The sequence below is a fragment of the Gymnoscopelus braueri genome, assembly GCF_963280865.1.
Source record: "Gymnoscopelus braueri genome assembly, chromosome: 10".
NCBI lineage: Eukaryota > Metazoa > Chordata > Actinopteri > Myctophiformes > Myctophidae > Gymnoscopelus > Gymnoscopelus braueri.
Window position 1 is genome coordinate 8,470,166 of NC_137611.1, and position 26,310 is coordinate 8,496,475.

The 26,310-nt window shown below is 42.8% G+C and overlaps 1 pseudogene across 1 annotated transcript; it reads right to left on the reverse strand.

Moving 5' to 3' along the window:
- Positions 1–1,610: 1,610 nt before the first annotated feature.
- LOC308092948 (nuclear receptor ROR-beta-like) lies at positions 1,611–26,060 on the reverse strand (annotated as a pseudogene). Its single transcript, XR_013935104.1, has 10 exons — positions 25,582–26,060; positions 12,508–12,593; positions 12,179–12,320; positions 10,476–11,106; positions 9,467–9,588; positions 9,172–9,304; positions 8,460–8,567; positions 8,073–8,183; positions 6,836–6,948; positions 1,611–5,631 (listed from the first exon to the last, which is right to left on the reverse strand). The product of XR_013935104.1 is annotated as a nuclear receptor ROR-beta-like (transcript).
- Positions 26,061–26,310: the final 250 nt, after the last annotated feature.

Below are 26,310 nucleotides of genomic sequence, written 5' to 3' on the forward strand. Positions count from 1 at the left end.
AATAGTGTGTAACAACAGAACAATTATATATATGCATATATATATATGTATATATATATATATATATATATATATATATATATATATATATATATATATATATATATTACCCATCATTTCCGTCTATACCAGCAGTCATCAGCCACTGCAGTAGTGTGGTGTTGTTTACCTGCAGAAACACATCTGTATTTTTGTGTTTTCACTGTTTGTTTTTGTGGCCCAAAACAATGAAAACAACGTATTTATTGTTTTGTTATGTGGAGAGAAAGCATTGCAATGCAGAATGCCTGCAGCACTCCAACAGTCAAACAACAGTTCAAGGTGCATGGCACAACAATACCATGAAACTGAGAAAACAGCCAGGCTGCACACAATAAAATATAATAAAAAAGTCCTTTTCACATAGTTTTATTTTCCTCTCAGCGTTTCAACCAAACACCTCAGTGTTATGAGGGTTGAAACGTGTCCACGTTGCTCTGTCGTGGAGAGGTCAAATAACATGTGAAAAGGACATTTACTGTGTGCTATTTTTCAGTTTCATTGTTGTGTTATGTAAACACAGGGCAAAGTGACATACTATGCCTTTAAAGTCCTGTGGCTGGTGAGGCCAAAACAACAACAACATGGCCTGATGATGATTGCACACATTGCATAACATGGAAAAAGCAATTGAGCAATTCTGTTGACTGTATTCTTCTCCATTTAGTCAACAAAACACCTCCATACCTACAACAGTGTTTCCCAAACAGTGGGTCGGGACCCATTTGAGGGTCGCGGACCCATTTTTATGGGAAGTAAAACATATATTTTTTATTTATTTATGTTTTACATTAAAAAAAAAAAAAATCAAGAAATAATTTCATAAATAAATGAAATAAATCTAAGAAATTTCATAAATCTTGAAAATAGCAGATCTACAAGTTGTAGATCCCCTACTCGTTTAGGTCTTGGAGAGACATAAAACTTCTCTTTTGGGTCTCTTGCTAAAAAGTTTGTAAACCACTGGCCTACAAAGACCTACAGTACTTGACAGACCGCAAGGAAGCAAACTCCAATATCTTATGTAACCTGTGTAGCCTACTGTATATAACGTGATCTACAAGTGCTGGAAGGTAACTATGTACATTTACTCAAGTTCTTGTGTACACATTTTGAGGGATATTCCTTTTACTTTGATACTTCTACTCCACTACATCTCAGAGGCAAATTAACTTTATGGTCCACTACAATTATTTTAAAACTTTAGTTTTAGATTAGATTATTACAAAACATACATTGAACCAATTACGTTTACCAACCATATTACCAACCAATATTTATACTTCGGCTATTCGGAAATAGCCGATCTAACAAGCTCATAACGTTGTGAGCTTGAAGATCTGCTACTTTGGAACAAGTTTGACAATTGTTTGTACTTTTACTTTGGTACTACAGGTATATTTTCATGCTAGTACTTTTGCACTTTTACTCAAGTAAAACCTTGAATCCAGGACTTTTTACTCGTAACAGAGCATTTCTACATTGTACTATTACTACTTTTACTAAAAAGGTATACTGGGAGTACTTCTTCCACCACTGTAATCTACACCATGTGAAATAAAGATAAGACATTTTTCAAAAGAAACAGAAATACTTTATTACATTCTTAAAAGCACATATCATGTATCCAATAGGACAACAATATATATATATATATTTATATCGAACTGAGTGACTCGTTATTATCTCTTGGACTGGTAATATACCTCTTGTACATTTTGTCACAGGGAAAGAGAAGGGAAACAAGCTATTCTTTTTAGTTTTTTGTTCGGACGTTTTTTTCCCAATCTTTCATTAAAAAAAATTAGTCACTGAACTTTACAAGACAAAAAGTGGAGACCAAAAAAAATAAAATAGGAAAAAAAAGTGGATAAAAGACAGATAAATGAAAATCACAACAAAAATAAATGTTAAAAACCCACGTAAATAAAATTAATTTTAAATTCTATTCAACTGATTTTCTTTTTTAAACCTTTCGTAGATCACATGTCTTGTAAAGGTCATGTTACAATATCAGGAGTAAGGGTGTGTGTGGGGGTAAGAAGGGTCTTTGACACTTTGTGAGTAACATTCACAAAAATAGAGTTTACTGTATATACGTTTATCCACAGTGATTCATGGTTACGGGTCTCATCTTAGGTGCACATAGGTGTGAGTACAAGGCTAGTAGAAAGACACTGGTGAACAGGGGTCACAGGGCAGAGCAGAACACCTAATAGCTCCCCGAATGGCCGGCCATACGAAAAGACGCAGGTTTCTGACAGCGCTCTGTTTGCTGGGACTTGACGGGAGTCCATGAATAAAAATCGAGCCACTTTGAGTACTTAGAAAAGCAAGTATGTGTGAATCTGAGGTATTATTAAAAACCACGTAAGCCCTGACGCGTACTTTGTCGCGAGACCAAGCCCATTTACGAGCTTTGTGCAGCTCGTAGATGGGCTATTCGACGCCTACACTGACATGCCCAAAAAAATAGGGACACCAGGTTGAAAAGTGGTTAAACGAGCAATTTAATGCCATCGTGTTATGTAAACGTAGAGCGTTATGGATGACCGATCACAAAACATACAAAATGTACAAAAAATAAATCCATCAATAAAGTCTAGGAGAGAGGGGAAGCTAGGAGCTCTGTTCTGACCCCAGACTATAGTGCCCCTAGAGGAAAGAAGGATAAGTGCTTGGTTTCGGACAGGGTTTGTTTGGGGGACCAAATGTACAAAAAATATGCGGTTGCTTCTTGCTCCAACCAGTGAGGAGGAGGAGGAGGAGGGCTGACATCACACACTGAACAGAGTGAAAAAAAAACACCCTGTAACCAACAGAAACACTGGGTGAAAAACACCCTTTAACCAACAGGGTGAGAAGACACGTCAACACCTTACAGACTGCTGATTAGACGCAACGCTGCATGGGGAAAACACTGCGGTATCCCACCACCCTACCCACCCACCCCCCCCCCCCCCCCAAGTCTCTGTGTCACCAGGAGTCCCTGCTGTCCCTCTCCTCTCCTTTGGGTCCGTCCTCTCATCGTTTTTTAGGCAGGGTGTCGCCACGTCACCATCATCTCTCTCTCTCTCTCTCTCCCACGGTCCGAAAACGCCGAGATGAGAGAAGGGGAAAAAGTCTTTGCCGTTTCTTTCGCCGGGAGAACCAACGAACGAACGAACAAACTGCTACCCTGCTGGTTACGTCGTCTGCAACGTAGTGTCCACCCCCGGGAGGGTTTGTTGCCGTTGGAAACCTGAGAGTATATTATGGTCAAAGAGAGGAAGAATTGTCCGGAAGAGGATCGACTGTCCTTTTATTTATAGTGTCCGTATTCACGTTGAGCCTCTCTCCCCGTGAAACCTCTCTTATGTCTCTCTCTCCCTTTCTTTCTCTCTCTGGAAACAAGCACTCGCACAACAAACACACACACAAAAAAAAGTTCTCACTATATACTTCTATATTCATTTATTTACATTCTTATTTAAAATATTTTGTTTATAAACGTGTATATAAATTAAAAGATAATTTCATCTCTTACTGTCTTCTAAGTGGCATTTTACAAAGGGAAGGGGGTTCGTGGGACTGAGGTTTGTCATTGCATTGTTTTTTTTTACAAGAGCCTACGAAGGGCAGCACCAAACACCATCTGAACATGTGTGTGTGTGTGTGTGTGTGTGTGTGTGTGTGTGTGTGTGTGTGTGCGCATGTGCGCGTGCGTGTGTGTGTGACTATTGGTTATATTTACATAAAAAGATTATTAGCCAGCACTAAGCAGTGATGTAGAGCTGCAGCTATAAATTACTTTTGATTAATCGATGAATCTAGAAGTGCATTTTTGGAGGGATAATGATTGCAATTTTTTAATATATATATATATATATATCGACTAATCAACATGAGAACATTCTAAATGTTTTTTTTTTTATGATCAACTAAATCAATTAGTCTGATATTAAGCACTTGAGCCCTATTTATTTGTACAAGGGTGTACGGGTATTTTCCCTATTCTTTAAACTTGATTTTATTAAAATCAATCAATATCGAATATCGAATCAATTAAATCGATTAGATCGATTAAACTGCTGCAACCCTACAGTGAGGCATAATATTGTACTGTTAACTCTTCCTTTCGTTAAGATGAAAGGAAACGAGTTGTTTTGATAAGCTTGGTCCCTTAGAGCTGGTCAGTACTATGATATCGCTATGAAAATATATAAACACACACACACACACGTAAGTACGTGGTACAGCAGAGTACCGCACAAAGCGTTACAGTACGTCAACTCAAAGAAGACCTATGTGTATATTGACTGGGAAGTGTTTAAGTGTGCGGACTAAAGCCAGATTCAAACTTCGTCGCACGACGGTATCTCGCGGCAACAATAGCAGAACCTATAAGCTCACAATGCGTCGCCGACGCGACGCATTGTGAGCTTGTAGGTTCTGCTATTGCCGACCGTTCTCGGTGCCATACCTTCGCGCGACGGAGCATAAATGAAGGCTTAAAGAAGACTTCGTTCTGGCATGTGGCAGGTTTTGTACATTCGCCGTAGGACTCTGTATAGGCTGTGTGCACTGGTGCTTGTCGTATAGGCTCTGCGCCATGACTGTACTACCCTTTTTCCACAAGGTGGCAGCACTCTCGTTTTCCTGTTGTTCCGAGGTCAGCGGTGTCCCGTGAAAGCTTCATTTTGATTTCGGTCAACAGCAGCAGATTTGAACCGGAGAAAAAAACACAACACCTTCATGATATGTTGTTAACGGGTTCAAATCTGCTGCCGAGCCAATCAAAAATGAAGCTATGATGAGAAACTGACGCGGAACAGGGAAACTGTAATGCTGCCACCTTGTGGAAAAAGGGAAGTACAGTCTTGGCACGGAGCCCATTGAGGTACATTCATTAACTGGTTTTCGGTAACCCCGAAGTGGGGGTCAAAAGGTCAAAGGTTGTTTTTGACCTTTTTTTAATGCCCGTCAGCTTTTCACTGATGCTGCTAAGATCACTGGTTTCTCAACGTAGGATCCGGGGACCACCGAAGGGCCCAAATGGACCCTTACAGGGTCTGTAACTCTGAGAGCGTACAAATGGTCCCAGCCATGTGGTTCCATCTGTACATCTCTCAAAGTTACAGACCCGCAAGGACACCTGGCGACGCCCCGAACCCGACGCTGAGACCCAGTAATACTAGATGACCGTTGAGCATGTGTTGGTCTGTAGTGTAAAGGTGCTTTGCCGGCCGGGGGTTAGTGAAGGACTTAGCTAAGGATCATGGGAAACTGAGTCCTGGTAAAAAAAAATCGATTGTCTCTTTAACTGCTGGTTATAGAGCTTTCAACGTCTCTCTCCTATGTTCTCATCATCTCTCTCTCTCTCTCTCACTCACACACACACACATTCTCTCCATCTCTTCTGTCTGTCTGTCTGTCTGTCTGTGTGTCTAATTAACTACGGGAGGAGTCGGGGAGAGGCATGTCGCTGCCGAACACTTCCCGGTACAGAGGAGGGAAGCTGTAGGCCGTCTCCGGATGCATCAGACGGAAGAACTCCAGCTTGTCGACGTGGAGGTTACAGATGGACTTCATCATCGGTAGCTTGGACAGCATCTAGAGAGAGAGAGAGAAAGAGAGAGAGAGATAGAGAGAGAGATTAATCTCTGTGAACGTGTGTGTGTTTGTGCAGGTGCATGCAATTGTGTGGGTTACAATGAGATAATCTGTGCCAAATGACCTGTGAGTGAACCTAGTGTTGTATCTGCCAAACTGTCCTTATCACGTTTCACGAGTGTAAACAGGATTTAAATAAATGGAGGTCAATGAAAAGTTTTGGTGAGATAAAGTGGAAACCGTAAACATGAGACCGGGGGGAAAAAAGGGGGAGATGCACAGGAAAGAGAAGGAGAGTTCAGGATAACGGAAGTTTAGGGTCAGAGAACGTGACTTGTATTTAACCACTTAAGCCATTCAATCCGGGGACGCATTTGTCATTTCAGATTTCTGTATCTATTCAAAAATAGCAGATATACAGTACAATGAGCTTGTAGAGCTGCTATTTTTGAAAAAAATAAATAATAATTGCGCAAATCTTTGAATACATAATTATATTCTTTAAGCGAACATTTGTAACTCAAATCTTTGCTTCTGGAGGTCACTGGAACAAATATTTTACAAATGTTTGCTTAAAAAATATATATTATATTTAAAGATTTGCACACATTTTCAAGATTAAAAAAAAAAAAAAGCAGATCTACAAGCTCATAACACGGCACTCTGTGCCGTGTTATGAGCTTGTATTATCTGCTATTTTTGAATAGCCAAAGAAATCTAAAATGACAGAGATGTGTGTTCCCGGATAGAATGGGTTAAGCCCAATAAAAATAAGAATAAAGAAGAAAAAGAATCGCCGATTGACAAGAGGTTACTTTAGCTGCTTGCGTTGTGAGCTTGTACATGGCAATCTTTGATATATTTTTACCTATAATGGCATGCCTAAAATAGGTACACTAGGCTGAAAGTGGTTACGAATCAGGACGAAAGTGATGTGAAATTATAAGTGGAGTATAATGTCTAAAATATCGTCCTGAGCTACACTACGTATATAAAGTATTCACCTGTTTCCTAGGCTGTGTGTTTTCCACTTCCTGTCGATTTCATTGGATATCATTGGTCATCTGACCAGTTTAATTGGATTTCATTGGATCAAATCGACAGGAAGTGGAAAACACACAGCCTAGGAAACAGGTGAATATAGGCGAGGGGGGGTTTTCCGGTTCCAGGAGACTGTGCTGGTTCTGCTGAACTGTTCTCTTACCTCGTCCAGTTTGTCTTCTGAAGCTCCGCTCATGGTCAGACTGTGCTGCAGGGCCAGGTAGATCTTGTCCTGGAGCTGCTGGACCTTCTCGCCCTCCGTCAGCCACAGACGATCTGCAAGGGAACAGAGAATATCATGGTCAGCTTAGAGAGCCAGTAGGAGAAACGGAGAGACCAGAGCCTTCAGACAATCTAAGTGTTCTTAGGGCTCTTTAAAAATCAGCCGTCCGACTGTGTTCGGACGTGTTCTGTGTTCCCCATTGCTTAACCCATTAAGACCTGAAGCCGATTCTACATGTCTCCTAAATCCCAACAGTATTCTGAAAAACGCATGTTTCTATATCAGTGGTGCTCAATCCTTTTCACGTCAAGGACCCCAAACATTATATGTATTTGGCCGCGGACCCCCATCTCAAAATATTTTGTTCCAGGGACCCCCCAGAAGCAAAGATTTGAGTAAAAAGTGTAAAAAGTATATATTCAAAGATTTGCACGCATTTTCACGATTTTTCAAAAATAGCAGATCTACAAGCTCATAGCGCGGCACTCGGTGCCGCGCTATGAGCTTGTATATCTGCTATTTTTGAATAGCCAAAGTGTAAAATAATGCTTTTTTTGCTCAAATCTAAAAATGACGCAGATGCGTTCCAGGTCTTATGGGTTAAGCTGTTTACTAAATTAAATGTGTTAAAAAAAAAAGAAGCACTTTGAGTAAGCAATGTTGAGGAATGGAATCAACCACTTAAGCCCTGTTTTACACTTATATGTCTTTTGGTGGCTCGCCAGGGAATGTTGTGGGGAAGAAAAAAAAAACCTGCACATGAAGAAATTTCCGAGCAGCAGGTTAATAATGGAAGTACGATAAGGGGAAGCTGTGCGGACCCTACATTCTATAGCTGACACTGAAACACTTCCCGGCACTGACAGAACAGTGTGTGTTGCTCATGTGACTTACGATCACGGGCAGTATTTCGACAGTCAACATCTTTGTTGCATCTCATATACCAGTAGCCTAAACAATGAGCAAAATACTCCTCGACACTGGAGCAGCCATAACAACAATAACATAAGACAAAATTAAACATTTAACTTTAATGTCATAAATAAATCCCTTTGTGCAAGATGAAGCTGTTTATTTCTTCTCCCAGCGTGACCTGTGGTGTGTGCTGTACTAGCTTTCCTGAGTTCATTAGTGTGCACAACAAGCCTGTGTGATGATGACATATTAGAAACGTTACCTGGAGACAGCAGCACAGAAGCGCTGAACAGAGCCATCTCCTCGTCAGACAGCTGCATGCGACACAGAGCCTTCCCGAGATCCATCACTGCACTCACCAGGTCATCACAACCTGCATCAAAACGACATAATATATGATCTATCAATGCAGGGATCATTTATGTTATTACTGCCCGGTAAATATACAAACAAAAAGTATAATGCACTGGGCTTGGGCTGTTTTTTGTTCCTACTGAATATCGCAATGTGTTCACAATATCGGTGAACGGTTTAAGATTCATTATAAAACTAGATCTAAGTAAAGAAAATAGAATTGCATGTAAAAATCATCTAAATAAAAACATGTCTAAACTACAATAACTGTGGCGTGTTAGACATTGACGCTCACCGAGTGCTTTGAAGAACTGAGCGGGGGCAAACTTCCCATCGAAGAAGATGCTGGAGTTGTTGACGTTGAACGCTCTGCACATGCGTATCAACAGCACCTCCAGGCAGCCTGCAAATGTACGAAAAAAAACACAAGAAGTTAGAAAATTGAGTTTCTGCTCGACGCAGACAGACGCTGCCCTTCCTCGTAACCACATCGATGAGGACGGGTCGTAACGGATTCCCACCCTATCGGTATGCAAATCACACAGAGCCGAGTCGGCAATACCTGACTCAGCTATTTATTGACTTTATTATTGACTAAATTGATTAGTCTGTTCGACCACTTAAGCCCTATCATATACTTTGTCGTACAAACGGTGTCGTGCAGAAATACTTCTTTGCTACTGTATTAAAAAATACATGTTATTTAATTTATTATAATAAATTAAATCAAATAGTTTGATCAACTGTTGATCACCCATTTATCGGACCAGCCTGCACATTGAATTTTGTTTGGACTCCGGACCAAGCGTCCGTATGCGATGACTTAGTTTTGTGAAGGAAGGCGTTTCTCAAGCATTTGCACGAATGCTAATCATTCTAATGTGTGTGTGTGTGTGTGTGTGTGCGCATGTGTGTGTGTGTGTGTGTGTGTGTGTGTGTGTGTGTGTGTGTGTGTGTGTGTGTGTGTGCGTGTGCGTGTGTGTGTGCGTGCGTGTGTCGGTATTGACCTGCTTTCAGCAGTATGATCTGGTCGTTCTGGCACAGGTCCATGAAGCCGCCGATGCGTTTGGCGAACTCCACCACGTACTGGATGGCGTTGGTGATGTGATGAGCACACTGCTGCCACACCCACTCTGAGGACTGAGGTCAGACACACACACACACACACATTTATTTTACTGTACTTGTGAGGACACCAACATTTTAGGAAGGCAATTTTAAGATTTTTATAATTTTTTAGCCATTTTTAACCAAAAGCCTACAGCCGAAAGAATTGCAATCTGTATGTGTGCATGTGCGTACCTTGTTCTGAAAACTCTGCGTCTCCTCAGGTGTGTATTGCGCCCAGGTAAACCTCTTCATGTCATCTGCACTGAACTGGCACGTCTCCAAATGGGACTTCACTATGCTCTGAATGGTGCGTTCTGGGAAAACACACACACAAACACACACGTTAAATCAGTCAGCCATTTTTTTTTGCTGGCTGCAGCAGCTCCGCACATCCTAGACATTATCGATCCATTTCCTGTCTGCGTTGGTACACAAACAAGCACGCCAATGATGCAGAGCTGACCACAGAGAAAAGGCATAACATTAAAAGCCATGATGAAAAAGATACATTTATGTATAAAGAACAGTGGTGGAAAAGGTACTCAATTGCTTTACTTACGTAAAAGTATCAATACTGCAATGCAGAAATACAAGTACAAGTCTGGGATTCTAAATTTACTTGAGTAAAAGTACAAAAGTATTGGTATCAAAATGTACTTAAAGTACCAAAAGTAGAAAGTACTCATTATGCAGAATGTCCCATTTTACAAGTTTTCAAATGTATAAAAATCTTTTGAAAATAGCCGATCTACAAGCTCACAATGCGTCGCATCGCGACGCATTGTGAGCTTGTAGATCGGCTATTTTCAAATGGCCGAAAGGTATGTAGGGGTGAAGTGGTATGGTTTGTAATAATAATCAAAATCTTCAAAGTAACTAAAGTTTTCAAATAATTGTAGTGGAGTAAAAGTACAATATTTGCCTCTGGGATATAGTGGAGTAGAAGTAAAAGTACTGAGAACTGGTCAGTTAGTACTTGAAAGTCACTAGTACTTGAATAAATGTACTTAACTAAGTACATTTATTCAAGTACTACACCACTTATTACACCACTGATAAAGAAACCAACGTTTTGACCTGACAAAAGGCCTTCTTCAGGGAAAATGAAGAACTTTTGTCAGGTCAAAATGTTGGTTTATGCCTAAATAAACGTGGCAGTGCCACCTCTCCTGTCTGTCTGTCTGCGCTGCCTGGTACCCACCTAGCTCCATGATGGAGGTGTCGTCGGGCAGCCGGTCCAGCAGGGCGGCGTGCGTGTGCACCAGCAGCGCGTGGTGGTGCGTGTGGCGCATCGTCAGCTCGTCGGCGCCGCCGTCGTCCATCGGGCTCTGCGGCGGCGAGGAGGACGAGGAGGAGGGGGGCGAGGAGGAGTTGGAGCCGGAGGAGGAGGAGGAGGACGCCGAAGAGGAGTCGGAGGTGTGTCCCGCGCTGCCCCTACCGCCCCCTCCTCCCCCGCCCCCCCCCCCCAAGCAGCTCCATGCTGCAGTACTGGCTGGCCTCCTCGGGGGTCAGCGGCAGGTCGAAGAGGTCGGGCAGCGCGGCGATGTCGTCCAGGTCGCTGAGCGCCGTGGAGGAGGATCCCGCCGATCCGCTGCTGTAGGAGCGGCTCAGACCTCCGCCGCTCGTCATCGTGCCGCCGCCGTTGCTGCTGCTGCTGCTGTCCTCCTCCGGCCCCCCGCTGCACACGCTGTCCTCCCGGGGGAGGGACACCACCACCACGCCGTTGGAGGAGGCGACGCCAGCGGCGGCGCTCTCCTGGGCCTTCTGGTGCTTCTGCACCTCGGCGTACAGGCTGTCACGCTGCTTCTTGGACATGCGGCCGAACTTCACCGCTGCTCACACAGAGAGAGAGGGGAAAGGAGGTTTGAATACTTTGCCGCCAGTGGTGGAAAAAGTACTCAAATTCTTTACTTAAGTAAAAGTACCAATTCTGCAATGTAAAAATACTCTGTTACAAATAAAAGTCCAGAATTCAAAATGTACTTGAGTAAAAGTACAAAAGTATTGGCATCAAAATGTACTTAAAGTACCAAAAGTAAAAGTACTAAATATTTGAAAATAGCCGATCTACAAGCTCACAACGCGTCGCGATGCGACGCGTTGTGAGCTTGTAGATCTGCTATTTTCAAATAGCCTAGGTTTAAAATAGGGCTAAAGTGGTTATTGTATGTTTCATTATATCATAGTTTATATCTGAAGAGTAACTAGTAACTAAAGTTTTCAAATAATTGTAGTGGAGTAAAAGTACAATATTTGCCTCTGAGATGTAGTGGAGTAGAAGTAAAAGTATTAGAAATTGGAAATACTCAAGTAAAGTACAAATACCTCAAAATTGTACTTAAGTACAGTATTTAAGTACATGTACTTAGTTACTTTCCACCACTGCTGCTCACACAGAGAGAGAGGGGAAAGGAGGTTTGAATACTTTGCCGCTGCCTTTGGTTGAGTTACTTTTCTTTTTCTTTCTCTTTCTCTTTCGCGCTGTAACTGTATCTGTTCTTTTTTTACTTCTTTTGTTTCATGCATCCTAATCCTAATCCTAAACGGAACACAGGACTCTTTCCCCGTTTCAATGCACTACACCGCTGGGAGATGGATCAGCACCAAGTGCTTAGCGCACGACTTGCCGCACGACCCAAGCCGTGCTACTCATGCGCTGAGTTGGCGGCGGTGCCCAGGATCGAACCCATGACCTTAAGCGAGTGCTCTAACAACTGAGTTAACCGGACACGGGGTAGCTGAAATGAATACTCAAACTGTTTATTAAGATCCTGATTTATACTGGGGTTCTGTGCCGGAGTCACGCACCGAAAATAGCCCAACTACAACCTTTAAATCATAACGGCATGTAAAGCATAACAGATCAAACAGATTGATAAACGCGGGGCGTTGCCGGTTCCTCACCGTCTCGGCTCATGCCCAGTGCCAGGCACTTCTGCAGGCGGCAGTGTTGGCATCGGTTGCGGTTGGTCCGGTCGATCAGGCAGTTCCTCTGACGAGAACACGAGTACATGGCGTTGTTCTGCTGGCTGCGCCGGAAGAAACCCTGCACACACACATAAAAAGATTGATTTCATTGTAATTGCAATATTAGTCTGAAAGATAGTGTGTGTGTGTGTGTGTGTGTGTGTGTGTGTGTGTGTGTGTGTGTGTGTGTGTGTGTGTGTGTGTGTGTGTGTGTGTGTGTGTGTCTGCGTGCGTGCGTGCATAAGCGTGCGTGTATGTCCTCTCACCTTGCAGCCTTCACAGGTGATGACCCCATAGTGGATTCCTGAGGACTTGTCCCCGCAGATCTTACAGGGGATGACCTCTATCTGAGCTGTGATTGGAGGAGACAAAAGAGGGGTTCAGGTCAACTCCCGGTCGGACGATTACACACCAACAATACATTAACCCACGTATCCCTATCTCTGTTGGCCGAGCGCAACGCTGGGCAGTTATGACCGCGTCGGCACGCGCAAACGTGCGACTGTTGTGCAACGTTATCAAGGCAAACAAACAGGCTCGTGGAGGATTGCCAAAAAAAACCTTAACACGCAGACACAACAACACACCGTTGTTACGTTGCGTAACGTGGCGCGAATAATACACAATCGTGAGTAACATACACAACACACACACCAACAAAACACAAACAAAAACGCAGAAATGACAATAGGGTTTGCGTGCGACAGAGAGAACATGTGTTTCTTAGCAGGTCTTCGACGAGCTCCCATGTGGGAGTGATTAAAACGTGCGGGAGAGGAGAGACACATCATCATCAGGGCTGCATGGGGCCTTTTATTCGCTGATTCAGTCCAGAACATTGTCCTCCTCCTCTGAGAGGAAAGTTAACATTCTTTGTTAAACAAAATGAGAGACAATAGACACAAGGTGACGACGCAGCACAATGCACTGCAGAGCAGAGAGACCAAAACGTTATACACTACACTTATGTTCATGCTTTGTGACTTTTAACATTTTTTTCATTTTGGGGGTCCTTGACATGAAAAAGTTTGGGAAACCACTTATAGCAACATACGTTTTTTCAAAAAACGGTTAGGATTTTTGTAGAATATATATTCATATATTTGCACAAATGTTCACAATCTTTCAAATATAGCAGATCTACAAGCTCGTAGCGCGGCACTCGGTGCCGCGCTATGAGCTTGTAGATCTGCTATTTTTGAATAGCCCTAATAAATCTAAAATGACACAGATGCGTTCCCGGTCTTAATGGGTTAAACAACTACGCACACTCGAGTGAGCCAAAACGTGGAATAAGTTAACTTTCTATGACCGGATCCAACTATAACAGTTTCACACTTTAACAACTTTAAAGCTAAACCTATTTTAATCATTTTGTCACGCAAAAGGCGTCGCCCTATGAAAAACAGCAGACCTACAAGCTCACGCCGTGAGCTTGTAGGTCTGCTTTTTCCGCCATTCAAGATGTTTAAAACCTTCGGCCTATAACGACATGATGCCCAGAATAGATAGACACACCAGTTTGAAAGTGTTTCCTAAACTTAGCCCCAGCCTTAATGACTGCAAGGCTAATAAATCCCTTCTTTTTTCATTTTCTTTTTAAAAACATGAAAGGATGATAATATGGAAACCATTTAAATTGATGCGATTCGACATAAACGCTGTGGTCTTTTGCACACAGTGGAAAACAAAACCGTTCGGCATAACTTTTCTAAAAAACTGTTGACTGAAACACTCCCGACTGACTATGGCAGCTGGCTGCAGGCATGCAATGGAAAAAACTCACAGCTCTCTCTCTCTCTCTCTCCCCCTGCTCCCCTCTCTCCCCCCTCTCTCTCTCTTGCTCTCTCTCCTCTACCCTCCCTCCTCTCTCTCTCTCTCTCCCCCTGCTCCCCTCTCTCCTCCACCCCTCCCACCCCTCTCTCTCTCTCTCTCTCTCTTTCTCGTGCGATTATATAACTTTCGTCTAGCGTTGCATTCCACCACAAACGCTCTCATTCAGCTGCTCTCTCAGCGAGAGGAGCTCTCAGCTTCACTCTAGCAACACTGAGTCCTATCCACCTCCCCCCTCCCCCCATCATTGGCTGAGAGGCGGCCCGGAGCCTCCGCGGGATTGGCTGGAGCGGCGCGTCACTCACACGGAGGAAAGACGGCAAGCCTGTCAGTCGGTCCATGTGAACATTCTGTCCTACTGACACAGTTTCTCACAGAGGGAGGGGCGGGGAGGGGGGACGCGGGCGCGAGCACGCCATGCCATGCGCGCCGTTTGAACAGGCGCACTTCTGCTTTAAGCTGTCGTTTTAAGGTGGAACTAACTCCCACCAACGCTTGGTTTATAAGCTTATAGACTGTGTGTTCGTTATGTAATAACGCGGCAACATCCGTTACCATGTAACGCATGTTGTGTTGTTAGTACATGTTGCATTAGTTTGATTTTTGCATTAAGCTGAAGACCAATGGGGGGTCCCTGCACCTGATGTTGAGAAGCCAGTGTGTTACATAACAGAGTTGTAGCATCTCTGATCTCCATCACATGCATAACAAAGATGTGGCATCTAATCTCCATCAAATACAGCAATGCGTTTTTTCATTGCTGTCGGGTAAAAACCTCGTACCTCGCATATTATTTATTTTTATGTTTTTTTTATAAATGAATGCCCTATTTTATACTTTGTCATACGGCACTGTCACACAAACATAACTGATGTACAAGATCACGTGTCACATTGACATTTTTGGAAAACCAAACTAGGGACGCAGGATTGAAAGTGCTTAAGTGTGTGTGGATTTTTATTTTTTATAAACATTGAACCAATCAAAAGTAATGAACAAGAGCTTGTGACTAAATGATGACTACAACGGATCCATCGGAACGCAGACTATTTGTTTTCCCATTTCCTAAAAAGCAACTCTTTTGGAGGTTTACACCCAACAGCAAAGAAATAAAAGCCCATTTGATCTGCATCTTTGCCGATATACCGGTCGTTAATATGCACAACAGTGTATAAGTCTCAGCCTGCACGTACTAGCAGCTTTAAGACTGCATGACAACCAGCAGAAGCCACTCACTTATTCTGGTCCTCTAGGCTGGCATTATACACATACAGGCCCTACACATCCCCTATATAGACTATGACATAATGCTAGTATGTATGCAGCAACGCACACTCACACACACACACACACACACACTCACACACACGCTCTCCTCTCTCTGCGTCGCTACAAGTAAAATGCACATGCTTCCTCTATAGCAGTGTTGATTTCGACTAAAACTATGACGAAAAATGTCTGTCGACTACCATTTTTCACTGCCGAAAACAAAATAAAAACGAAATAAAAAATACGCTATAATGACTAAAACTAGACTAAATATACTGACAATTTCGTCAACAAATAAAAACTAGACTAAAATGTTAGTGAGGGACTAGTGGAGAAGAGATCCAGTAGAACTAAAAGACAAGTCATTTTATGTTTGGTTGCGCTGGGTTGTTGCGCTCTGAAAATAGCAGATCTACAACGCGTCGTGCTGCGACGCGTTGTGAGCTTGTAGATCGGCTATTTTCAGCATGCAACCAAGTGTAAAATCAGGCATTACGACGCCATCAAGGCACCGCCATGACCCCCTGTTGAAGACCCCTGCTTTAGGGGGTCTTCAACAGGTTTAAAAGTTTGACAACCATTGCTCTATACTGTATGTTTATCTGCCACTGTATAGGTACAGAAATAAACAGACATACACAGATACATACAAGTGGAAGAGAAACAGAGGACCATGTCTTATTCATTCGTGTTAGAGATCGGCCTACTTCTGAGAAGGCCTAATAAATAATGCATTGTGCACAGAAATCTGCGCTCATGCACACACTTCATCAAGCTAACAAGGCAATATGCCTACATATGCCTACTGTATTGACTCTTGCCTAGAAGTAATTATTGCATACTTGCAAGTTTAGGGCCAGGAAATTAACCCAAACTTATAATTGAATAATTGAGAACCAAGGTTTTCGTTCAATATCTAACCTTTTCTTTATCGAAAATTTACGAATCGACATGAAATCATTTAAATAGATTTTTTTATGCTCGACTAAATCGATGAGTCTGATTAACCACTCGTTAACCCTGTATTATAATTAATTGCACAATGGTGGTGGCCTGATGCAAAGATAGTGAAAATAGCCGATCTACAAGCTCACAACGCGTCACTATTGACTATATCACAATATTGATTTGACGTCATATCGCCTCAGGCCTACTTGCAGTACACTGACTTATTATTAAAGATGACTTATTATTAAGATAAAAGGACTTCTAAGATAAAAGCTATTCTAAAAACAACCCAAGAGAATCCTCCACCAGAGACACATGGCCGTGTGTATAAACTGACAGAGACTGACACAGTCTAACGGTTACCTATATCTATCCTTGGCTCCTGACCTCCAGAATGTGAGCTGGTAACTTCCCTAGACAGAGTTCACAGACCACAACACAGCCTGACCAGGTGACCAGCATCATGTTGCGTAAACAACTCCCTTAATATAGCCATTCATCCAGGTTTCCCTCCCCGACCAGTGAAACATTAACCAGCATCAATCAGGAAACTACCAAGTGGAGTTAGATATTAATACCCATTGAAATGAAGGGGTCATAGTACACTGCTGCCGTTTCTCCTCTTTCTCCTCTGCAAATATAGCTATTTGTATTTGTTGATGACGTGTATTAATGTGTTAATATATGCTCTGTTGATTAATTGAATACATACTGTAGGACCACAATGGAAACAAGTCCCCCAGGACGTTTTTGTTTCATCCTTTTAGCCCAACATTTTTACAGTATTTCCGTTGTGTTTACATTTTTTGATTAATACAGTATTAAAAAAAACACTTTACTCTCTATTCTTAGTAAAAACGGACCCAAGTTTCAACAACTGTACTTGAACCGTTTTCCTCCTGTTTTCTTCCCGTCTCTTCGCCAAAAATAGCCGTTCTACAAGCTCACAAATCAATGCAACGCGTTGTGATCTTGCAGATGTGCTATTTTTGGCAAAATATTCCCCCCCGAGAATAGGCATGCTGCGGTTCAAGTGGCTAAAATGCAACAAGTAACCCTATACGCTGCTATACCCACCGCACCTCCTATGAAATATTAGCCCTATACACTTATATCAATCACGTTACATAAAACGTCTCTTTCAACAGGAGTAACGTTAGAGGGCTTAGAGAGCATACGTGGGCAACTGGCGGCCCCGGGGGGCCACAAGCGGCCCCCCCACCTTCACTTTATGCGGCCCCCAGGTTAATATCGGAACACTCGGATATATTATTGATTTCAGCTGTTACAATTCCAAACATAGCAAACATGACCGCTTTAGTTACGTCAGTCTATATTAGTAGCTTAAATGACTAGTAAAAGTTAAAGGATCTACACCATGAATTTAAAAAAAATATTTGATATTTAATATCATATGGTGTATGTCCCTCAAACCTTTTTCAAAAGGTTTGAGCCTAAATCATCACTCAGATATACTCATCCCAAGTCAATTGTCTCTGGCTTATACAGCACTTTCAGCTGCAATACCAAAACGTCGTTTTGGGCAGGGGGGGGGCTACTGAGCAATTCTGTCTGGCCAGCATCAATGCAATGGCAAGGCAAGTGATGTCACTTGCATTGCCATTCTGAAATGGCCTGTTCAGACACGCCCATTCTGAAAATCTCTGAAATTAGAATGAATGACTGAATGTTAAAAAAAATATATATATATACCCCCCCCCCCAAAAAAAATGAAATTCATCGTGTGGCCCCTTTAAGTATAACTAAATGCATTTGGAATTAAATAAAAATGTTACTTTTCAGGCTCCCAATTCAAAAATAGTAAAAACAAATTCAGGATTCCAATTCAAAAATAGCTAAAATAGCAGATTTACAAGCTCAAAACGCGTCGCAGCGCGACGCGTTATGAGCTTGTAAATCTGCTATTTTTGCTATTTTTGTGTGACATATATAGAATGGCCATTAATTTACGAAAAAATACGGACATAAGAGGTGTCTGCCCGACAGTATAGATGCAATGTGGCCCTCTGGAGTGAGTGTGGAAATATATAGTGGCCCTCTACATCATCAAAGTTGCCCACCCCCTGGCTTAGAGATTGGCTTCCACAGACTAAAGCAACAGGGATCATGTTCTAGAGGGCAAAGCCACCGACCGAGCGCCACGCCACGCCACGCCACGCCACACCACGCCACGCCACGCCACGCCACGCCACGCCACGCCACGCCACGCCACGCCACGCCACGCCACGCCACGCCACGCCACGCCACGTACGTTGGTAAAGTGACTGGATCTATAGGTCTATAGAGCGACACACCCAGGCAGCACCACCATGCAGGAGGCCTCCTCCTATAGGAGGAGGAGGACACACAGAAATAGGAACAGAGAGAGAGAGAGAGAACATCAACAGCTAAACCGGCCCCAGCCTGTTATCATCAGCCAGCGAGACGTTTAACCTTGTTATCTCCCCCCTCGAAGCTCAGTCAACGCGCACGCGCGTGTGTGTGTGTGTGCGTGTGTGTGTGTGTGTGTGTGTGTGCGTGTGCGTGTGTGTCAAAATATACTTAAAGTACAAAAGTAAAAGTAGTACTCATTGTGCTGTTCAACATGTATAAAAATCTTTTGAAAATAGCCAATCTACCAGCTCACAATGCATTGTGAGCTGGTAAATGTACTTAGTTAGTTTACACCACTGGTGCGCGCGCGCGTGTGTGTGTGTGCGTGTACGTGTGTGTGTGTGTGTGTGTGTGTGTGTGTGTGTGTGTGTGTGTGTGTGTGTGTGTGTGTGTGAGAGAGAGAAGGAAGGGGAGGTGGGCTAGGTACTGTAGAAGTCCCCTTCTCGGTTATCTTAACGCGGAACAAACAAGAATTATCCGCTGTTCCTACCCCCGAGGGTGAGAGAGTGTGTGTGTGTGTGTGCGTGTGCGTGTGCGTGTGCGTGTGCGTGTGCGTGTGCGTGCGTGCGTGTGTGTTTGTGTCAAACAGTCACTGTGTCAGTATGTCAGTCCACACTCTGGAAAGACAGAATGTACATTCAGCTCCTATGAAGGGGGGAAGGGGGGCTCTGGGCGCGGCGCCGGCTTAAAGTCACCCTATGCTATAACACGCTAGCAAGGCTCAAGGTCCTCCGGTATATACGGTACAGGTTGTACTTGTTTACTCGTTGCGCAAGTCAGTCAGTCAGTCAGTCAGTCAGTCAGAGGGAGCATATGGGTGCAACACATTTTATTGTTCGCTTGTTCACCAAGGCTATTTCTGTCATTTTGCAGTGTCTCTCATTCTCTGTCTCTTTCTCTCTCTCTCTCTCTCTCTCTCTCTCTCTCTCTCTCTCTCAAGGTCTATGAGAGCCAGCTGTTACTGAGGCACATGTTAAGTCATGTCACTGTGAGCTGTGCTGGGCCTTAACCCAGTAAGACCGGGAACGCATCTGTCATTTTTTTAAATTTCTTTTGGCTATTTTGGAAAAATCGTGAAAATGTGTGCAAATCTTTGAATATATATATATTTTAAAGCGGGCGTTTTTAACTCAAATCTTTGCTTCTGGGGGGGTCCCTGGAACAACATACTTGGAGATGGGGGGGTCCACGGCCAAATACATATCATTTTGGAGGTCCTCCTTGACATAAAAAAAGTTTGAGAACCACTGAAATATAACGGGGCTGACATGTCAAACTCAACAGCAGCTGAACAATGGGATGCAGCACAACAATACTGTAGCTCCTGATAGTCTGACTCTGTTATGAAACTATACCGTCTATACGCACACACAGTAACACATGACAGCAGCCCCACACATCCTGTTTCTTTCGGGAAGAGGAACCCAGCAGGCCACTGGTTGGACTCAGGACTATGTCAAATGTAACTACCAGTACTACTAACTAACTACAGTATACAGCCAGACCTAGCACTGGTCCATATAGCGTTAGAAGGAGTTGTCCTTCTCACGCTATATGGACCAGAGCTATAAGCCAGATCCCACAGATTGATCATTGTTTGACATTTTGGATGACATCGATATTGGCCCTAAATCGCACCTTGTAACCAAGGGCTCTGAAATGCTCTACACGAGACAATTCGCCTCACTGATTCCATTATATATCTTTTAAATCACTCTTAAAAACATATATATGTTCCAGAAAGCGTTCCTGTAAACAACCTTTTCTTTGTTTAATTACCTTCTTTTGCTCATGGTTATTTGTTGAATGCAGCCAACAACGTGTCCAGATTTGTGTTTTGACCACGTTCAACCTGGCATCCCTTGATGTTTTATACATTTTCTTTGCTTTAGTCAACTTTAATCGAATCAAAGACTTTCTATCGATTTCAGGATTTAGCACTTTTTGACTAAATATCGGCCAAAGCATCGGTAATAATTGGCCCTGGACCTCAAAAGTCTAGCACTGGTTGGCCTCTATAGTCTGGAGGACTGGACTGTCAGTTGTATAAGATTCTATTGAATTGAATACGTAGGACAAGACTTTTTTGTGTTTTCCTTTTAGCCATAGCCCATTAAGACCTGGAACGCATCTGTGTCGCTTTAGATCTCTTTGGCTATTCAAAAATAGCCAAAATATTTTTCAAGATTTTTCAAAAATATTGAAAAATATTTGTTTTGTTTAAAAAAAAAAAAAACTGTTAGGATTTAGAAAACGTTTTTTAAGAATCGCCTCAGGTCTTAATGGGTTAATGTCTGACTGTTAGTACCTCGTGATAAAGATAAAGATAAAGTATTCAATCAATCAATCAATCAATCAAAAAGAAGGTCTCTCTGGTCTAAACTGGTCAGGACAGCTTTTCCAACACTAACACAAGGTCAGACGCTAATCCTCTAACGTAAACCCGACGACATGAGGGAGGGGCTCTGCTGTTGTCCACACTACTCCGGGTCCATTCTGAGACCCTCTCAGGGTTAAAGTAACACTCTGGGGCTTGACTGTGTAAGCGGCAACACTAAGCAGTGCAAGGAGTTCATTCAAATCAGCCCGGCTTGGCTGTTCAGTCATGCAAATGTCGCCCCGGAGCCCTCGAGGTCTAAAATGGTGTTTTAAGACCGGGATGGCATCTGTGTCATTTTAGGATTTCTTTGGCTATTCAAAAACAGCAGATCTACAAGCTCATAGCGCGGCACCGAGTGCCGCGCTATGAGCTTGTAGATCTGCTGTTTTTGAAAAAAAACTTGAAAATGTGTGCAAATCTTTGAATATATATTTTTCAAGCGAACATTTGTATTCAAATCTTTGCTTCTGGGGGTCCCTGGAACAATATATTTTGAGATGGGGGTCCGCGGGCCAAATACATATCATTTTGGGTGGTCCTTGACATGAAAAAGGTTTGACAACCACTGATATAGAAACATAAGTATTTTCAGAAAACTGTTAGGATTTAGAAGACATTTTGTTGAATCGGTCTCAGGTCTTAATTACAACAAATCTGACGACTTCACAGGCCTCTGTCAATGGCCCTCCTCTAGCACAGTGCTTCTCAAAGTGGGCGTTCGGGGGGACCCCCCCCCGGGGGGTCCTTGAGGAGGTCCCAGGGGGTCGCCAGCTAAGTTAAAAGTGTTCCCACTTTAACCCCTATCATACATACGTTATTAGGGTTAGAATAGCCGATCTACGAGCTCACAATGCCTATTTTCAAAAGGCCTTGAACACAAGATATTATCAGTTGGGGTTCCGCGGCCAAATACACATTAATTATTGGGGGGTCCTTGACATGAAAACGTTGGAGCCACTAGCTCTAGTACAGGCAACATGCCTGTAGCGTTTTCTTACAATGTTTCACAATAAAATACCTCTATGATCCCATTCAAGCTCTCTAGCTTAAAAGAGAAGTGAAAGTGCATTATATAAATACTGAACCAGAAGCAAGAAAAACACTGTCTAGTATACCATCAGGCTCCTAAATGTCTATCCATATAATGATACTTTAAACCAGCTCGACAACTTTATGCACTTCAAGAGGCATGGCTTCTAAAAACCAACCGCCATGTGTGTGTGTGTGTGTGTGTGTGTGTGTGTGTGTGTGTGTGTGCGTGTGTGTGTGTGTGTGTGTGTGTGTGTGTGTGTGTGTGTGTGTGTGTGTGTGTGTGTGTAATATTATATTATATATATATATATTATGGATATTAATACATTGATATTGTGATATGAAATTAGACATCCTCTGGGATCAAAATATTGTGATATTACATTAGTGTTGTATTCTCCTGATGTATACAATACTCTCAAGAATGATTAAATAAATTTAAAAATAGCAGAAATAGCTCCAAACTGCAAGTTTGTAGCTCGTGGAGCTTGTAGATCTGCTATGTTTCCGCTATTTTTGATTGTCATAATCCAATATCGTATTATTGATTGAGATACAGTGATACGGGACACGGTGAGGACACTGTAACCTTGTGTTGTTCTTGTTTTTTTCTGCATAGTGCAGGATAGTGGTATAGGTCAACACTATGGTATATTGTTATTCTGTATTGACAACGTGCTTCTTCTTGTTTTTCTTGCCTTCCTTTATTGCATGAATACAACAGTACTTTCCTTACTCTGTACCTGTAACTCTGAACTGCTGTGCTGCCCCTGGGCGACTGACCCCCCCCTGCGGGATCATTAAAGGCATCTAATGTATAAATATTATCGGTTCAAACAATGACATTAGGTTGTTATTACATAGCTATAAACAGGTTTGTATTGTGGTGTGTGTGTGGTAACAATAGGAGCAGCTCTAGCCTACATTCAGAGCAGTGAGCTCAGACCTTCTGGGTTCTGGCTTTAGCTTTGTTTACATTTGGATATCCTGCCAGAAAGGGAACCTCCCTACACCCCCCCCCCCCCCCCCCCCCTCCCCACAGCCCCCCTGGATGGACTTCTGGCCAGAATTATTTTCTTGTCTCCTCTGCAGAAAGGGTTCCTTGTTGTAGGATAGCTGTGTGTGTTTGCACACGGATGCAAACAACGGCCACAGCAAAAACAAGTTTTTCTCAACTGTAATTATCAGTTGTATTATTGTTATATTATTGTATCACACATATAACACAGCAAGGAATGACAAATAACAAAGTATAGTATATTTTAGGATGCAAGGCTTGACAAACAAACCCAACATTATCTATCCATCTGTCAGATAGATAATGTTGTGTTTGTTTGTCCTGCCTTGCGTCCTGAAAGCATCTATTCTCTGCCACAACTAGTTATTTTTAGCTCATTATTTCGCTGTGACAGGAATTGCTCAATCAATGTCAGCTGATACCAAATAAACTAAAGGCAGCACTGTATGTATATTAACAACCTAGTTGACTCTTTTGGGCCCCTACATTCTAATCATTATGTCCATTTAATAAGAATTTAAAGTGAGGTGAGTGAATAACTCATTTAACTGGAGATAACCCTCCCGAAGACCCCCAAGGGTCCCTGGCCTGGACCACACTTTAAAAAAAAAAAAACAGTAACTCTATTCAATTAAAATTATAGTTCTCAAAGTGGGGTCTCTGGGGGTCCTTGAGGGGGTTCCATGGGGTCCCGAGGAAAATGAGGGACAGTTTAAACACTTAAACCCCTATTCTATATGTTGGCTATTCAAAACAATAGCACATCTACAAGGTTGTTGATCTGATTTTTTTTTTTTTGATCTGGAAAACTCCAGATGGGGACGCTATCCCAGTGGTTCTCAAAGTGGGGTCTACTCTGGGGAACCCCAGGGGTCCTTGAGGGGGTTCCAGGGGGTCTCCAGCTGAATTAAGTTAATCCACTATAAATGGTAAATGGTAAGCCTATACATGTGCTATTTTCAAAAACTCTTGAAAGGAAAATGTAACATGTCAACAACACAAACCTTGTAACACAAATATTTTCAGATGGGGTCGGTGGCAAAATCCAAATGAATATCCTTGACATGAGAAAGTTCAGAGAACCACTATATAGCTGTGAGTGAGTTGAAGGGCCTGTTCAGTCGCACATTGCTCTGCACACAGCCCTCCCTCCGCTGTAACACTGTATAATGTTGGGTGACATAACTGGGTCAGTGGAACAGCCAAGAGATTCTCCTCCCTGTGTGGAACTCACTCACATCACATAACATACAGACAGACACAGCCATGCTGGCAAACCCATTACCTCCACAACACATGCACTATAACAACGTCCACTCACACCAACATCCTAACGCACTTTATGCACAGCTTTAACATTTTAATATCATATAATATAAGGCTAATATCCATACATTATGCCGGTATTCATATCATAATGCCCTGGAGAAGACAGAGTTGCATTTTTTATTTTAAGCATTAGCTACTTTCATTCAAATTCTTCGTTATTATGCGTGACTACTATTAAATATGTAGCCTATTTATCAATTCACAGTCCTGCAATCACCCGCCAAATTGCAAACTATATCTTGATTACATAATTAAACTCTTGGCAAACCCTGTGCTCGCCCCTCTTCTCCCCTCCCCTCTCCTCTCCCCTCTCCCCTCTCCCCTCTTCTCCCCTCCTCTCATCTCTCCCCTCCCCTCTCCTCTCCTCTCCTCTCCTCTCCTCTCCTCTCCTCTCCTCATTGCATAACTCCAAATGAATTCCCGGGAGCCTAAATCATGCACAGATGCAGAGATCCCATGCAGCCAGGTGCTGCTGCCACTGACTGATAGACGGGTCCAAACTTAACTGACTGACACCCATTTGCATGGCTACTGTAATATAATATAATGCACCAGTTATTATCAAACTATTAGTTTTTTGTGCATTTAGCCTTAGTATCTATGCATGAATTACTTAGACCAAGGACACCCCCCCCATAACTCTGAGTGTACAAAAGGAACCAAATGAACCCATTTGGTAATACTCTCTCTTATGTAATACTCTCTTATGTAATACTCTCAGAGTTGCAGATCTGTAAAGGTTCCACCGTCCTAAACTATCAGCAATTTAGCTTAAATTGGGACCCCCTGGAAACACATTATTATCCACAGAGGTCAAATAATTGGCACATGATGATGTAGCCTAAAATATATTTGCATTTCACACCATGACATGGTTGCACTCTTGCATGCAATGCATACATAGTGCATGCCAGGCAATGCTGTCTGTCTGTCTGTCTGTCTGTCTGTCTGTCTGTCTGTCTGTCTGTCTGTCTCTCTCCAGGCAGCTATAATCCACTCATGAGGGATTAACATGGCACAGAGAGGGGGGAGGGGGGGGGGGGGTAGACGCACAACAACGCATGTGTGCACATTCAACACAAGACAACAACATAACACAACACAAGTCAAGCCTATATTATCATTATAGCAACTTACCTCTCATTTTCTGTAGTAGTTGTTGAGTTGACACCTCCAAAAAAAAAAACTGGACTACATGTGTTTAAACATGAGCCGATTAACCGAATAACAACACAAAACAACAGGAGCCAGTCAGTCTGTCGGTCAGTCAGTGACAACTAACTGGTGTTTCTTTCCTCCGAATATAGAAACTTCCTTCCAACGAGGTGAAAAGAACCCAACCGACCAAAAAAAAAAAACCAACCGTTAATATTTCCCTTTTTTTTTTTATCGTTCGACAAAGTCAGCAGAAGGAGAAATAATCAAAGTGGAGAAATAAAAGTCTCTGATCGTCTCGATCGCATGTTAAACCGTGTAGATGATGTGTTAGAATAATAATAATAATAATGTCCAGGTCCTCCTTGTGGCTGCTGCAGGTCCCAGTAGGCTGTAAGGTTCCAGTCACACTGCTTTGCTTTCCGCTCAGTCTACTCTGCTAACCTACTTTTCTCTCTCTCAGAGTGGAGCCGTGGACCCTCTCACATGATCTCGCACACACACTGTGCGTGTGTGTGCGTGCGTGCGTTCGCGAGTGCGCTCTCCACCCCTGCCTGCGCTCTCCAGAGCGCAGGCAGGGTGGAGCGCGCACTCGGGAGCGAGCTTAAGGAGGAGGGAGGTTCGTTCTTATTGAACCTATAGAATGATGACGAATATCTTTTTCTTTTCTTCTCCTTGCTGCTGGAAATGATGACCAAATAGGTGTCTTTC